This window comes from Lactuca sativa, chromosome 8, assembly GCF_002870075.4.
Source record: "Lactuca sativa cultivar Salinas chromosome 8, Lsat_Salinas_v11, whole genome shotgun sequence".
Lineage (NCBI taxonomy): Eukaryota > Viridiplantae > Streptophyta > Magnoliopsida > Asterales > Asteraceae > Lactuca > Lactuca sativa.
The window spans coordinates 331,278,403-331,295,113 of NC_056630.2; positions in this window are offsets into that span (position 1 = coordinate 331,278,403).

Here is a 16,711-nt window from a genome sequence, read left to right on the forward strand (position 1 = left end):
TGGTTCTCGCTCTCCCAAGTGAATTCAGGTCCTCGGTTGGTATCCCAGCGAACCTTCACTAATGGATGCGGCGTTGCTTCGTCCGCTTGACCACTCGGTCGATGGTCACTATGGTTCTTCCCCGAAGGCGAGGCTCTCGTTGATCTCAATCTCGTCGAGTGGGATTACGAGAGTCCTGACGTAAAGTACGTTTTCAAGTTCGAGACGTGAAGGGTAAAATGTACGTTACTGAGATCGCGGTGTAGGTTGAGTTTGCAAGTTACAGGGCCGATTCGGAGGTCCTAACTCTCTTGGATTTAGCTCTCCACACTTTCCGAAGCGTATCAAGCCTTGCAAGAGTGAGACTTCCAAAAGGATTTGGTCTCTCACTTCGAATTCCAAGGTTTCCTTTTCTCTCTTCTCTTCCAAGTCAAGGGCCACTCCTTTCTGAGTCAAAGTCATAAGACGTTCTGTAATTCGCAAGGAGTTCGAAATGAACTTCCGACAGTAGGTCAGCGAGACCTAGAATTTAGCGAATTCCATAAGCGTCTTCGGTTCTGACAAATTCTCAACGGTTTTGATCTTTGGAAGGGTCCTCAAGAATTCCCACATTACTAATAATGTGTCTTAGGAATTTGACTCTTCGAATCCAAAACTCGTATTTAGAGAACTTCGCGTAAGGCTTCTCTGATCGTAATGTTTCCATGGTTCGTTGTAGATGTTCTTCATGATTTCCTTCTTACTACGAGAGTAGATAAGTAAGTCATTTACATGGACATTGACAAACTGATCCAAGTAAGAATGGCATACCTTATTCATTAAGTTCATGAATACTATGGGCTTATTGGTCGTATCCGAAGGATATCACTACAGACTCGTAGCGTCCGCATCAAGTTTGGAAGATTTCCCCTCGGGACTTCCTTCCCTAACACTTGTAACTGGTATTTTCGGATCTTAGTGTTGGATTAGTGTCTAAGTCCATAACTATTTTGGTATGTACTTGACCCAATGGTGCATGGTCCTTTTAGGTTGCCTTCACCAAAGCAACTTGATAGGATGAATTATGGAGAGAAAGGATTAAATATGATTTATTAATATATTATGAGGATAATATATTAAAGGAGAAATCATATTGTTTAATTGATATTAGTCAAGAATTAATTGGTAATTAGTTTTGTGACTAAAAGAGATTAATTAAACTTAAGGGACTAGAATCGTAATTATAAGATAATTGCAATTTGGGCTATGGATTGCCTTATATTAAAGGAGTGGACGAATTCTATGGGGAAGCCCATAAGGAAATCGTCCAACGCCCTAATTAAAGGAGTCCATGGGTTGCTTAGGGCTTAAGCATCCAAATTAGGGTTTCCTTGTTAGATAACCCTAATAGCCTCACTATAAATAGACCCCTTAAGGACCAAAAACGTGTCTAAGCATTGTTCTAGGGTTTGTAGACATTTTTGGGCAGCCTCCATCCTCTCTCCTCTTCATCCTCTTGCTTATGGTGTTTGTGAACCATTAGAGGAGTGACAATTGTGACTCTAAGCTTTCTAAAGTCAATACAAGGAGATTTGGGATTGTTATTGCTACATAACGATCAAGGTAACATCTTAAACCTATTCTCATGTTAATATGATTACTTGAATGCTAGAATTAGGGTTTATAGTCTTGGATAACTTGCATGTACAATAGAGAAACCTAGATCCAAGCATTAGGGTTTGTATGAGCACATAGGATGTCTTATGACCAAAACCCATCAGTGGTATTAAATCCTTGATTGGTTTCTATTGTATCGATGCCTTATGTGTTTATTCAAGTTGCAAAATCGATTTTTGGGCTCCCTGGCTGATGAACTCGGAGAGTACCATAGTGTACTCGCCGAGTAGGTCTCAACTCGGCGAGTTCAGTGTGGTACTCGGCGAGTTCGAGCGTCAGATGGAGCTATTTGCTGGATTTCTTCATGTTTATCTTTGAGATACATGCCTTTATCATATTAGATCAATCTAAATCCGATTTTATGATATATATGACTATTTTCTTGATCTAATTGAAAATATTTATCAATTAATAAAATATTTGTTTCCTTATGTGATAATTGATTAATTATTTTGATATATTGGTAAATTGTTTTGCAAGATATCATTAAATAAATCAAATATGGATAATTATATGATTAAATGTAAATTTAGATTATTTGTTATTTGATCCTTGTGCTTTGAAAAGTTTCATATTTTCCCCTCTAGGTTTTATAGTTTAAATTTGAACCCAAAAATTTTTGTTGTTTTGAAATTTAAATAGTTGAAACCCTAATGTTTTGAAAAAGTTTTCAAAACTTGCCCTCAAGTTTTGGAATTTAAAATATTGGATTAATAGTTTAATTTGATGTATATTTAAATTCTAAACCCTAATGTTTTGTAATGTTTCAAAACTTGCCCTCAAGTTTTGGAATTTAAAAGTTGATTAAAAGTTTAATTAGGAATGTTAAATTCTAAAACCATAGTGTGACAACCCGATATTTCGACCTTATGTAATGACCTAAAAGGTCAAGTATTGTAGCTACCTTTGAAATAATGAAATTTACTTCGAAAATGAAATATGTGAACAGTCATTATAAGAATATCTATTATGTTAGATATTGTGTCAAGGGTTACAGAAATACTAAGAACACTAAAATTCGAGTTATAACGAAGAAGTTATGACCATTCTAAGATTTCCGACAAAACCGGCAACACCGATAAAACGAAAAACGTGAAGTTTCAATACAATAGCATTTAGCCTTAAGTACCTAAATGAAAGTTATAGATAATATTAAACCGTGAGCGTACACAAAAAGAACATCCAAATATGACTTCGTATGAGGAAGTTATGATTTTTCCAACATCTGAATATAGCAGTAGACAGCTAAAAACTCGAAATAGAGCTTGGAAGAATTTTGACCAAAACAACCTAAATGAGAATCGAAGGTATCAACATTAGTAGCGCAACGGAGAAAAGTCTGACGAAAACGGACATCAGATGAAGAAGTTATGGATTTTATACGGACTTTTCGTGTCACGGCCCGTTAAAAATAAATAATTAAAAATAAACCCAAAATTTGCCAATGAAGTCTAAATGAGAGTTGTAGATCATATTTTTAGCTACACGTGCATATAAAGAATGTCGAAAATGGAGCTCGTACGCAAAAGTTATGGATTTTACAAGTTCGGGGTCCAAAATTCGAGGCTGTCAGGTTTGCCACGACGTGGCACTATTTTTCCGCGACCCGGCACGTGACTGACGGCGTCCAATCAATGGAAGAGGATAGAATTGCTCCCCACGACGTGGCCAACCCTAGCCACGACGTGGCACTCAAAAATACTCCCTATAATTAGAACTCTTGGGGTGTCGGGTTTAGGTACTCCATTCTTCCCTCTCTCGTGCTGAAACTCTGCGGTTAAGCTCCCGAAGCCCCAATTTTCACACTCAAGTTCCGAAGGAAGGTTCTAATCTCCCGAGATTCCCGAGATTCCTTAGATTTCCGAGATTCCCGAGAATCCCGAGAAAATCGACTTTCACAAGCCGAAGTTCTACTCAATTTTCATCTCGTTTTCCCCAGTCAATCAAGTGAGTTCATACCCCTATAAACTACACTTTCAAATGTTTATCACTGCTTTTTATTCACTTTTAAGGGGGGGGGGGGGGAAATACAAGTAAACACACGGTTATTATCGTGTGTAACATAAAGTTTCAATATATACTCTTTACTATCAAGTGAATCATATGTGATTCATAACTACTACATGGGAACTTTTGTATGCAAAATATATTCACGGCAACATCTTGTCTTTTGGAAATAAAACATGTCTATATATATTTATATATATGCGAATCAAACCCTTTATTTATACTTTAGGTATATGTGATCAATTATGTCACTTTAGATGTTATACTTTACATAACAAGTGAGCATTACACTTGGATTTACTATACGAACGAAACACACACTTTGAATAACTATAATAGGTATAGTTTACGAGGAAATCATGAACATTTACATACTAGAAATACTACATCAAAGAGATATTTTCATATTAAAGAACAAATGAACATTTTCATACGTAAATCTGTTTTATACTAAGTTTTGTGAGACATTTCACGTACCTTCGAGTATTCATTTTAAGTCCTGTATTATATACCATAATCCCTTGTAGGGGGAGCGTGATACTTGTGTATAGATCTATACGGGATTGACAATCCCACACCTAAGCTGTTAGCCACAGCTAGGCCCGCAGGCCTGGGGTGACAAACGTCACAACATTTCAACGCCTGAAGAACGTTGTTACAGGCAGTCTGGGTTAATAGTATGGTTATAAAACTCACATTGAGTATTAAGAACTTATTGATTTACCGTGTTCTCAAATGCCTTAGTGCTTTTATACTTACACAAATTTACTACTCTAGCCATGAAAAACACGATTGCAGTTCAGTGTTGGAACTTTTAAACTACCACACACTTATGAACTGATATTGGATTTATAAAAGAAACCTTCAAAACAGCCGAGTCTTTGTAGAAAACTACTTTTATACTATTAGGAAATATTGGATTTCCTAGGAGTCTTTTGAAACATCTGCAAACAAATATCATTTGATTTTATTCAAACATTGTCACTAAATACTTATGAACTCACCAGCTTAAATGCTGACCTACTCTTTCAAAACTACTTGTATTTCTCAGGGATTCAGTAATACAGGTAAACTACTGCTTTTGAAGAAGGGACGCTGCGGCGTTAGTTTAATTTCATTTTGACAACATATTGTAATTGATATTTTGGAACTTGTAATACCTACAAACGATGTAACTTTTTCAATTATATATATGTTGGTTGTGTTTACTTTCTTTACTATGTATTCAACTTTTTCGATACTACATGAAGTCATCCGCCCTCGAAAGATTCCGCCGTTCTGGTTTGGGGGTGTGATAGATTCGTATCAGGGCATTGTTTATAGTGAACTAAGTATATCGAACCACATAAGATATACAAACTATAAATGCAAAGGGACTCAAAGTCTCTGACAAAACATTTTTACACCGAAAACGTTGTTTCATTTAACATAGATTGTTTTGGGTCATAAAAGTACAATTACATGCATGCAACAAGAAGTATTAAGACAAGTTGGACACTACGATTAGACCTCGACATATGTAATCGGATTTGGGACGAATATAGCCTGATCAACTATATTTATCCAAGATTGGACTAACATGTGTCGAGGAATGGTCGTAGTGAGCAACAAGTTAAAACTTACCAAAATAAACATTAGTATCAAACATACAAATTTAAATACTATAGGAGTATTTGGTGCGTGCAATAGTTTATCGACATGCTTAGTTTTAGATGCTTCAAGTTTTGTTCAATTCCTATAACCCTATTCTCGTATAGTCAAATGGCTGGATTCATTCCACACGGAGACCACTACTATCTCAACCAAGGTAACGGAGGATGGGTCGAAGAAGATCCCGAAGAGGATGAAGAACCTATCGAGTTGGATGAAGGGGATGAGTCTGGGACAGACTCAGAACCAGAGGTAATCAACCCACCACCTGCACAACCTCCTGTCTTTGTGAGAAACTTTTAGGGACCCACTCCCGTTTGGGGAAGTCACCTCCACCATTGGAGCCAACAACAAGGGATACGTCCTCCCTACGACATGTGTCGAGATATCTACGATGTCCGCAGCGGAGGTTCGGCCGACCGAGCACTCCCAGTCATGGTGGGCAAGCTAGTCAACCAGTCCTATCAATCCGGGGTTCAAGCTTGCCGGATTCGGGAAGTCAATGTGGAAGTACAGGTACATACTTCTGACATCCGCCGGCTGGATAGGTTGCAGGATGACACCCAACTCCGCGCCGACGCGTTCCAAGCACAAATGATTGCAGCCCTCTCTGAGCTGAGGGAACAGCAAGCCGCCTTTGATAGGCGCCTTATGGAGGCAAAGCAATCGGACGCAGAGTCAAGCTCCAAGCGCAACCTACGTCGCAAGTAGTGCTTGTTAATCCCAAAATTTTGATATAGAATAGGACCATCGGCTAAAAGTCTTACTTTCTTTAACTTCCTGTAATCGGAGACCTTTAGAAAGGTCAAAAATTTTTAACTTCGGATGTAACGCAAACATTTGTTTAATATATATAGGGCATATCTTTTTCGTGTGTTAAATATGTGCATTTCAGTCGAGTTCATGAGTTTGTTTATTTATTGTTTAACTCCATTGGAAAAACAAACTCAAAGCCCTACGTTAGTCAAACCAAATTTTCGAACTATTAAAGATAGTTAACTCATTGTCAATCAACTCTCAACCACCAAAACTTATGATCTTTTATTTTTTTTCCTTATCAGCACGATGCCGCCCCGTAGATCTACACGCCGTGTCAACAACGCACCACCTCCACCACCACCTCCCCCAACGGAAAATGCCGCTTTGATAGCTACTGTAACGGCTGCAGTAACAGCGGCAATGGCCCAAATGAGTAACAATGGTTCTACGAGTGGCCAACGACAAGGTCGTTTGGGGGATTGTACTTATAAGGATTTCATGAATAGCAGACCCATTACTTTTAATGGGACTGGAGGGATAAAGGCTCTATCATAGTGGATAGAGAAAAATGAAGCAGTTTTCGAGATTTGTTCTTGTTCAGAAGGGATCAAAGTGAAGTTCGCTGCCTGTACCTTCACTGAGAGAGCTCTGACATGGTGGAATGGCCATGTCAATTCACTAACACTAGTAGTGGCTAACTCTATGGGCTGGGAGAATCTAAAACAAATATTACTGCAAGAGTACTGTCCAAGGGGCGAATTACAAAAACTCGAACAGGAACTTTGGGGCCTTACTATCGTAGGCTCGGACATCACAACCTATACCAATAGGTATAGTGATTTGGCAATCCTTTGCCCAGGGATGCTTGCTCCAGAGAGCAAGAAAATCGAAAGATACATCTGGGGACTGTCACCCCAAATTCGAGGAAGTGTTCTAGCTTCCAAACCAATCACCTTTGATAGCGCCAAACAGTTGGCACAAGCTCTGGTGGACCATGGGGTCTGCCAAAACTACGCAACCACCACACCAGAGCAACCCATAGTAAGCAACAACAACAACGATAATACCAACAACAACAAGAAGAAGAGGTTCTGGAACAAAAAGAAGAGTCAACCTTCACAAGAACCTTCCAAGAAACAACAGATTGTGGCAGTCCATGCCGCTACTGCCCCCACTACTGCTCTTGTTTCCCCCACCTCAGTAAAGTGATATGCTGGGAACTTCTCGAAGTGCAGCAAGTGCAATTTCCACCATAATGGAAATCGTCGGGAGATGCACTGCAAAAACTGCAACCAAAAGGGGCACACTGCCCGTTTCTGTAGGGCATCGGCACGACCAATCACCTAAGTCCCCGGGGTCGGTGTGGGCCAGACGTGTTACGGTTGTGGTGAGGCTGGACACTACAAGATGGAGTGTCCAAAGGCAAAGAATGCTGGCGGCACGTGACGAGTGCTGGCAATAGGGCAGAACGAAGCGATAGCTGATCCCACAGTGGTTACGGGTACGTTTCTCCTCAATAACGTTTATGCATGCATACTCTTTGATTGTGGTGCGGAGAGGAGTTTCGTGAGTCATAAATTCAAGCACGTACTAAAACAGAACCCTAAAACACTCAATAAGATATTTACAGTAGAAATGGCAAACGATAGAACAGAAAGCACGAACAATATGTACATAGGCTGCATACTAACTCTAAACGAACACTCATTTCAAATCGATCTAATGTCGATCACTATAAAGAGCTTTGATGTCATTATCGGTATGGATTGGTTAAGTCTACACCATGCAGATATACTTTGTCATGAAAGGGCCGATCGCCTACATCTGCCAATCGGCAAAACCCTTATCATTTATGGTGATAAACGCAGTACCAATTTACAAATCATCTCTTGCGTCAAAGCCAAAAAATACCTACTTAAAGAGTACCATGCCTTCTTAGCCCACGTGGTAGATAAGGAAAAAGAAATGAAAGGCATCAGAGACATTCCATAAGTCAGCGATTTTCCCGATGTCTTCCTTGAAGATCTTCCCGGAGTTCCACCAGAACATTAAGTCGAGTTCAGAATCGACTTAATTCCTGGAGCTACACTAGTAGCCAAGTCACCATACCGTCTAGCACCGGCAGAGATGCAGGAACTATCCAACCAACTAAACGAACTACTCAACAAAGGGTTCATCAGACCAAGCTTCTCACTTTGGGGAGCACCAGTCTTGTTCGTAAAGAAGAAGGATGGATCTTTCCGCATGTGCATCGATTACCGGGAACTCAACAAACTCACTATCAAGAACCGATATCCCTTACCATGCATTGACGACTTGTTCGACCAACTCCAAGGAGCGAGTTATTTCTCAAAGATCGACTTAAGATCTGGGTACCACCAACTACGAGTCTTGGAAGGAGATGTTCCCAAAAAAACTTTTCGAACTTGTTATGGTCACTACGAGTTTGTAGTAATGCCCTTTGGATTAACAAACGCTCCAGTGGTGTTCATGGACTTAATGAACCGAGTATGTCGTCCATTCTTAGACAAGTTTGTGATCGTATTCATAGATGACATACTCATTTATTCAAAGACTAAAGACGATCACGGTCAATACCTCCGACAAATCTTGGAAATGCTAAGAAAAGAAAAACTATATGTGACAACCCGATATTTCGAGTCAATGTAATGTAAAACCGATCAAATTTAGGTCAAAATGTAACCTTCCTAAAATCTTATTCGGATTAAATAAAGTAATAGGAATCATATCAAGGTTTGCGTACATAAAAAGAACGTCCAAATCTGACCTCGGATGAGGAAGTTATGAATTTTTGAAGAAATTCCTTAATCACGTCATTTTAATAAATAAATAATAAAAATAATTTAGGAATTTGCCAGCGGAATCTAAACGAAAGTTGTAGATCATGGTCTCACCTTCGCGTGGATATAAAGAACGTCAAAAACGGAGTTCGTATGAGAGAGATACGAATTTTTGAAGTTTATTTAAAATAAATATGAATTTAATTATAAATTCCCGGTAATATCCGAAGAGGAGTCATCGGATTGGACTGAAGTACGCCCTGCGTACCTTCGTACGCCCCGCGTACTGAGATCGAGGGTCTCGGATCGTCCACGTCGCACTATCCGAAGAGTTCTAAACCGTCCGACCCGTCCGAAGCTCCGACCCGTCCGACCCGCTGTCCCGTCCGACCCGCCGTCCCATCCGACCCGCGTACCCAGCAACCCGTCCCATCCGAACCGAGGCAGTCGAGGCTTCGTTCATGCATGACGTACGCGTACGCGCTGCGTACGAGCGTACGCCCCGCGTTCGGAGGCGGTTCAGCCTTCCTATAAATAGGATGCGAGGCTTTCCGAAAATGTTGCTCATTTCTCTCCTCTCTCTCACAACCTTGCCTCGTTTTCCGTGCCCGTTATAACCCGAAGCCCTGGTCTTTTTGCTCAAGTCCCAAGGGTCGATTTTACTCCCGAGATTCCCGAGAATCCCGAGGAAAATCCGTTTTCCGAGACGAAACTCTGCCCGGTTTTCCATCTCGCTTTCTTCAATCAATCATGTGAGTTTCATACCCCTTAATCAACCTGTTAAATATTCTAAATGCGTTTATATGCTTTCAAAAGGGGGGGGGGAATACAAGTTAAATACTTATAGTTATTGTTTCAATCACATATGATTGCTCTAATCACATGTGATTAATAACTAGGGAAACCAGTGATTTTACCACTATTCAAACTATCTATCAAACTGTTTTACTTCTAAATGTTTTCCAAACCCATTTACTTTTCGAATTTACACTGCAACTGTGATTTAAACAAATGTTCCTTATACTTAATCTGTTTTAATCAAATCTACGCCTTCAAATGGTTTTATAGATTGACATCAAGTCAATCTTCCTTTAAAAATAATACTTATGTTTCAAATGCCTTATAAATACTTATTTATGCTTTTTTTCAATTTATTATAAATTGCATGCCCGTATATGTGTAGATATATAAGTAATGTTTAAAAGACTTAGGAAGGCTATCCACCTTGTTTCCTTTTCCTCGATTTGGATGTGGTCTGATAGGATTTTGGGTGACCATCCGAAGGTCGTTTTCATATTAATTATATATCAAATATACATATATAGACATAAAAGTACTTCCATAATCATACGTACTAAACACACTGTTAACAAGTTACCATTGGGGTAACACAGAATCATACTATTACAACTGCTAGATCAATGAGTCAGTTCATTCATGAGTCTATACTAGGAAGAGAATATATACAACTATACTACGAGAACATATACAACTATACTAGAACAAGAAACATTTTCATCACACATGCAAGAATACGATAACAAATGTGATCCACTGTATCGGAGCATGCCTTAAATGTCATGGCCCGAGTTGTAGCCAAAATTCTCTTGGAGGGAGAGCGTTGAGTTTGCGTATAGATCTATACTGGATTGACTATCCTACACCTTGCTGCTAGCTACAGCCGGACCTGCAGGTCTGCGGGTGCCAAACGTCATTCCGTTATTACGACCGTTCTTTATGTCGTTGTTATCAGTCGATAGTATGGTGCAATTATCACATTATACCTTAATATAAATCCGGTTTAAGGTAGTAGTAATTAGTACAACAGTAGTTCTTATTATACAAAACTACAGTACTACAATGATTTACCCATTACATATTTTGGTGATAATCTCACTTAAGCATTAATGTACAAACTATATTTTATCAAATGATGGTTATACTTGGGTAATCACACACTTTTACGACAGACGAGTTTACAAAATAGTTAAGCCTTGGTAGAAGGTTACTTTTATAGAAAATATAGGATTTTATGAGAGATTCAAACTTATGCAAATACTTTTAAACATTTATTTACATTTTTATAAACTTATACATTGGGACAAGTTCAAACGTTTTTGACAATGAACATTGACACTAAAATACTTATGAACTCACCAGCTTAATGCTGATCTACTCTTTCAAAATAACTTGTATTCTCAGGTCATCAGTAGACAGGTACCGATGCCAACTTTTGAGATGATGGAGCGTACTCAAGACTCATCATTTTGTTATTTTGATTTACGTTATATTTTTGGTGTCTAAAATTGTACAGAACACGCATGTATTAAAATTTATATAATGAAATGGATGATGTTGTTTGCCTATTTACATTTACTGTGTTGTGATTACCTACATGACGTCCTCCGCCCCAGAACGTTTCTGCCGTTCTTGGTTTTGGGGTGTGACACTATACGCAAAATTCTCCAAGTGCGAATTTTGGATTCGGAAGGTAGATTTCCTAGGGCACGTGGTTAGCAAAGACGGAATACACGTGGACCCGTCCAAAATCAAAGAAATTGAGAACTGGTCAGCTCCAAGAACCCCAACATAAATTCGATAATTCTTGGGCCTTGCTGGCTACTACCGAAGGTTCATACATAACTTCTCGAAGCTTGTGAAACCACTTACCACCCTGACACAGAAGGGTGTAACTTTCGATTGGAACGAAAGACAAGACGTTGCATTCCAAACACTGAAGCAAACACTATGCAACGCACCTATTTTGTCCTTTCCAGAAGGAATAGAAGACTTCGTGGTCTACTATGATGCATCTAATCAAGGTCTTGGATGCGTTCTAATGCAATGAGGTAAGGTCATCGCTTACGCCTCAAGACAACTCAAGACGCACGAAGTCAACTACACTACACACGATCTCGTACTAGGAGCAGTCGTTTTCGCGCTAAAGATCTGGAGACACTAGCTTTATGGCACAAAATGCACGATCTTCACCGATCATAAAAGCCTCCAGCACATTCTCAACCAAAAAGAACTCAACATGAGGCAGAGACGATGGGTTGAACTGCTTAGCGACTACGAATGCGAGATTCGCTATCACCCAGGGAAAGCAAATGTAGTAGCTGATGCTCTTAGTCGAAAAGAGTACTCAGGTCGCCGAGTGAAATCCTTAACCATAGCGATCCATTCACATATGTCCGCACAAATCAAGGAAGCTCAGAGGGAAGCCTTGAAAAGAGAAAATGTGGTAGGTGAAGCCCTAAGAGGAATGGAAAAGAATCTTGAAGTCAAGGGGGATCGAGTTCATTACTTCATGGATCGAATCTAGACACCGAAGTTTGGTGGATTCAGAGATGTGGTCATGAACGAGGCGCATAAGACTCGATACTCCGTGCATCCAGGTTCGGACAAAATGTATCTGGACCTCAAGAAACTCTATTGGTGGCCGAACATGAAAGCAAAGATTGCTACCTATGTGGGCAAGTGTCTGACTTGCGCCAAAGTCAACGTAGAATACCAGAAACCATCAGGATTACTACAACAACCCGAAATACCTGAGTGGAAGTGGGAACGGATAACCATGGATTTCATAACCAAATTACCTAAGACAACAGGTGGATTAGACACCATCTGGGTAATTGTTGATAGGTTAACCAAATCCGCACACTTCTTACCCATAAAGGAAACCGATAAGATGGAGAAGCTAACTCGAACTTACATCCGAGAGATTGTACGATTGCACGGCGTACCAATATCCATTATCTCTGACAGAGATAGTAGGTTCACATCGCGATTCTGGCAATCGTTACAAAAATCCCTAGGAACGAGGCTCGAGATGAGTACTGCTTACCATCCACAAACCGACGGTCAAAGTGAGAGGACCATACAAACCCTAGAAGATATGGTAAGAGCTTGTGTAATCGATTTTGGTAAAGCATGGGATACCCAATTACAACTAATTGAATTTTCGTATAACAATAGCTATCACTCCAGCATTAAAGTTGCTCCATATGAAGCCCTCTACGGCCGGAAGTGCAGATCACCACTATGCTGGACTGAAGTAGGTGACACGCAACTAGCCAAGGGAGAAGTACCCGACAGCACTCTCACTAGCCCAGAAATCATAAGAGAGACAACCGAGAAGATTGTACAAATTCAGGAACGACTAAAGGCTTCAAGAGACAGACAAAAGAGTTATGCGGACAAAAAATGGAAGCCCTTGGAATTTCAGGTCGGGGACCGAGTACTATTAAAGGTCTCGCCCTGGAAAGGGTTAATACGTTTCGGAAAACGAGGGAAACTAAATGTAACAGCCCGGATTTCCAGGTATCTTTTATGCTTATATTTTTGGAGTTTTGTGAGGGGACTCGGCGAGTTGGAGCTCAAACTAGCCGAGTAGGATCACGGTTCAGAACGCGGGTTCGCGCCTGGACTCGACGAGTCCAAGGAATGGACTCGACGAGTCCTCGCTGTTTAATGAAACCCTAATTTCCCGATCCTATGCCCTATTTAAAGGACCTTATGGCCCTTCATTGCGGCTACCTAGATCTTGAGAGCACCAAAGCAGCTGAGGGATTCGTGTGAGTGAGATAAGAGGCCATTGTTATCCAAATTTGTGTGTTTTTGCAAGAAAGGAAGAGGAAACTCAAGCTAGAAGAGTTGGGGAGCTTGGATCTTCTTTCATTTCATCAGAGGAGGCTTCTTGAGGTATTATTAAGAGCTTATTTCCGTATTTTTGTTGATATGGTCAAATCTAGGGTTTCTTCATGCCTTATTTGCTTTGTAATTGAAGTGTGAGAGGTCCCATGGGGATATGGTGCTTAGATCTGGACCTTAGTAGGTCCAGAGAGTCCCTAATGTCATGCTTTATGTCCTTCCTTTTGGGTTGGAGGCTAGGGTTGCCATTTTAGAGGTCATTTCTCCAAAAAGAGCCTTCTAGGTGTTGTATGGTAACCAAGATATGAACTTTACGTGATGACTGAGCTTAGGAGGGCCAGATCTATGAGTGGATGGAGTGGATCTGACCTCAGAAGCTACTTTGAGTTGATGCATGGCATGGACCCACCGAGTCTGAAGAACAGACTCGGCGAGTAGCATGAAGATTGTCCTTAACCACTCAGCGAGTGGTCCTGCCGAGTTATGGGTTGACTCAGTGAGTCAGGGAGAGTTAGAGAGGGTTGACAGATGGAATGAGTCGAGCTGGAACTCGCCGAGTTGTTCTTGAGACTCGGCGAGCTGAGTCGTGGTGGCCCCGCGATTCATGCCAGGTGGAACTCGTCGAGTCAGGGGAGTACTCGACGTGTTAAAAGAGAATCCTAGAGAGTTGGTGAATACGTATAGACTCGCCGAGTCGCCCTAGTGCGCTCGCCGAGTCCGGTCAAAATTGACCGTTGACCATTGACCATTGACCATTGACCGTTGAGCAGAGTTGACCAGAGTTGACTTGATAAGGGTAGTCAACCTTAGTGGTAAAAGTGTTAATTAGAGATGTATGATGTTATAAGAGGATTATAGCTCGGAGGATTGAGCACGAGTGATTTCCAGGATTCGCGGGTTATCGAGATATACAAGGTGAGTCTTCTCACTATACTTTACCTTGAGTAGGTAATCAGAGTTATGTGTCAGAGTATGTGTATGTTATGTGTATGCTATGTGTTGTACTGCATGATGTCTATGTGATTTATGATGTGCATGCTTATAGAGTTGGAACCGGAAGGTTCCCAGAGTTAGAACCTGAGGGTTCACAGAGTTTGGGTGCACGGACCCACAGAGTTATAGCCTCGAGTGGCTAATATGTGTTTATGTGGTATTTTGGGGAACTCACTAAGCTTTGTGCTTACAGTGTTAGTGTTGTTTGTTTCAGGTACTAGTGATGACCGTGGGAAGGCGCCGGCTTGATCTGTACACACGCAAGGGATTTTTATGTGATATGATCTTGGGATTTTGTATGATGTAAATTGAAGAATTAAACTTGATGTTTTATGAAAATTAAATGAAAATTGTTTTTATATTTTGCGAAAAATTATTTTGAAATTCATGGTGTTACAAGTTGGTATCAGAGCCTTGGTTTGAGGGATTCGAGTACACCTTCGGGCGTATTTGAACTCAAACTGAGGATTTGAGAAGTATTTTCAAATAGAGTAAAAGATTTTCAAAAGAAACACAGAGTAGAGTTGTGTGTACGATCAGTCCGCGCCCGAACGGTGATTTCCCAATATACCCTCATGTTATGTGCTATTGATATTGATATGATGTATTCGCATGCTAGAGTAGGCTAAGTATTCCTATTAGGACTAGAGTGGCCTTATTTGTGATGCCTTATCCTAGGAAGTGGTGAGCTGCTATGAGATGCTTGAGAGTGAGTAGGTAGCAGCGAGAGGCTTATGAGGGATCTATTAGAGAATAGCATGTGCATGATAGAGTACTTAGAAGTTGGGATCCGAAGAGGAGGACTTGGGGTGTATTCTGAGATAGTGCGGACAGTAGAATTGGGCCCGTCCTACTGAAAGCACCGGAGCGGTGTACAGCCCAAGTAAGAATCTTTGGAATACCAAGGATCAAGGAGGAATGAGTTGTCGAGTGTGAGTATGCTCGAAGGGGTTCTAATTTTTCGTATGTTGTATTTCAGAGGTAGATCATGGTGAGGACACGTTTGATGCCTGAGAGCAGTGATACCAGTGATGAGGAGATCCGCCGGATCATCCACGAGGAGCTGGCTGCGGCCATCAGGGCAGAGATACCAGAGATGTTCGGGTCTATTAAGACCACGCGGATTGAGACCTTTGATGAGCGTTATGCCGCTCTTTCTGAGGCTGCTGTTGCAGTGGCCACCGCAGCTATTGCTGCCGCGAGGCCGCAAGGTGGTGTTGCGTTGCTGTTTCGGGAGTTCAGCAACACAAAACCACCAGAGTTTGATGGGTCCCAGGACCCGGTGGCAGCTATGAGGTGGATTTCTGATATAGAGGGATGTTTCTTCACTTGCACATCTCCTAAGCATTTGAAGGTTCGGTTCGCGCTAAACCAGCTTCGCTTGGGAGCGAAGGACTGGTGGAAGTTTGTGACGACGCATTTTACGCCTGCTGAGCTTGCGGATGTGACCTAGGAGAGGTTCACTTCCATGTTCCGAGATGAGTACGTTCCCCGGGTGGAGAGGGAGCGTTTGGCACAGGAGTTTCTGACCCTGAAGCAGGGTACTGAGTCAGTTACAGCAATCACCAGGATGTTCCATGAGAGGGCGATGTTCTGCCCTGAGCACATGTCCACTGAGCAGGCACGTATGAGCCGATATTTGAGTATTTTGAGGCAAGATATTCGGGAGTTCACGGTGAACTCCTCGTACCGGACATTTGCTGAGCTTCAGGCAAATGCATGGAAGAGGGAGATTGAGCTGGAGACTCAGGCCAGGAAGGAGGCGGAGTCTCAGGGGAGGGATCGGTGACCGGCACAGTCTCAGCCGGCAGCCAAGCGGGCCAAGCCCGCTGATCCCAAAACAGGGAGCCAGAAGGGACGCACTTGTGGAAAGTGTGGCAAGGGTCACGATGGAGTCTGTAGAGCAGGATCTTGCTACAAATGTGGCAAGGAGGGGCATATGGCCAAGGATTGCCCCAAGGGGTTTGCAGTGTGCTTCCAATGCAATCAGACCGGACACCGGAAGGCAGAGTGTTCGCAGTTGTGCGGGTCATCTCAGGGAGCACCTCATGGATCTGCCCCTGCCGCCATCAGAGCTACAAAGAGTTGGCCAGTGAAGGCCGAGGCGCCGAGGGCACGAGGGAGAGCCTTTCAGCTGACCGCGGAGGAGGTCCGCGCAGTGCCCGATGTCGTGGCTGGTATGTATTGTTTCATGTATTTATTATGATGTTGAG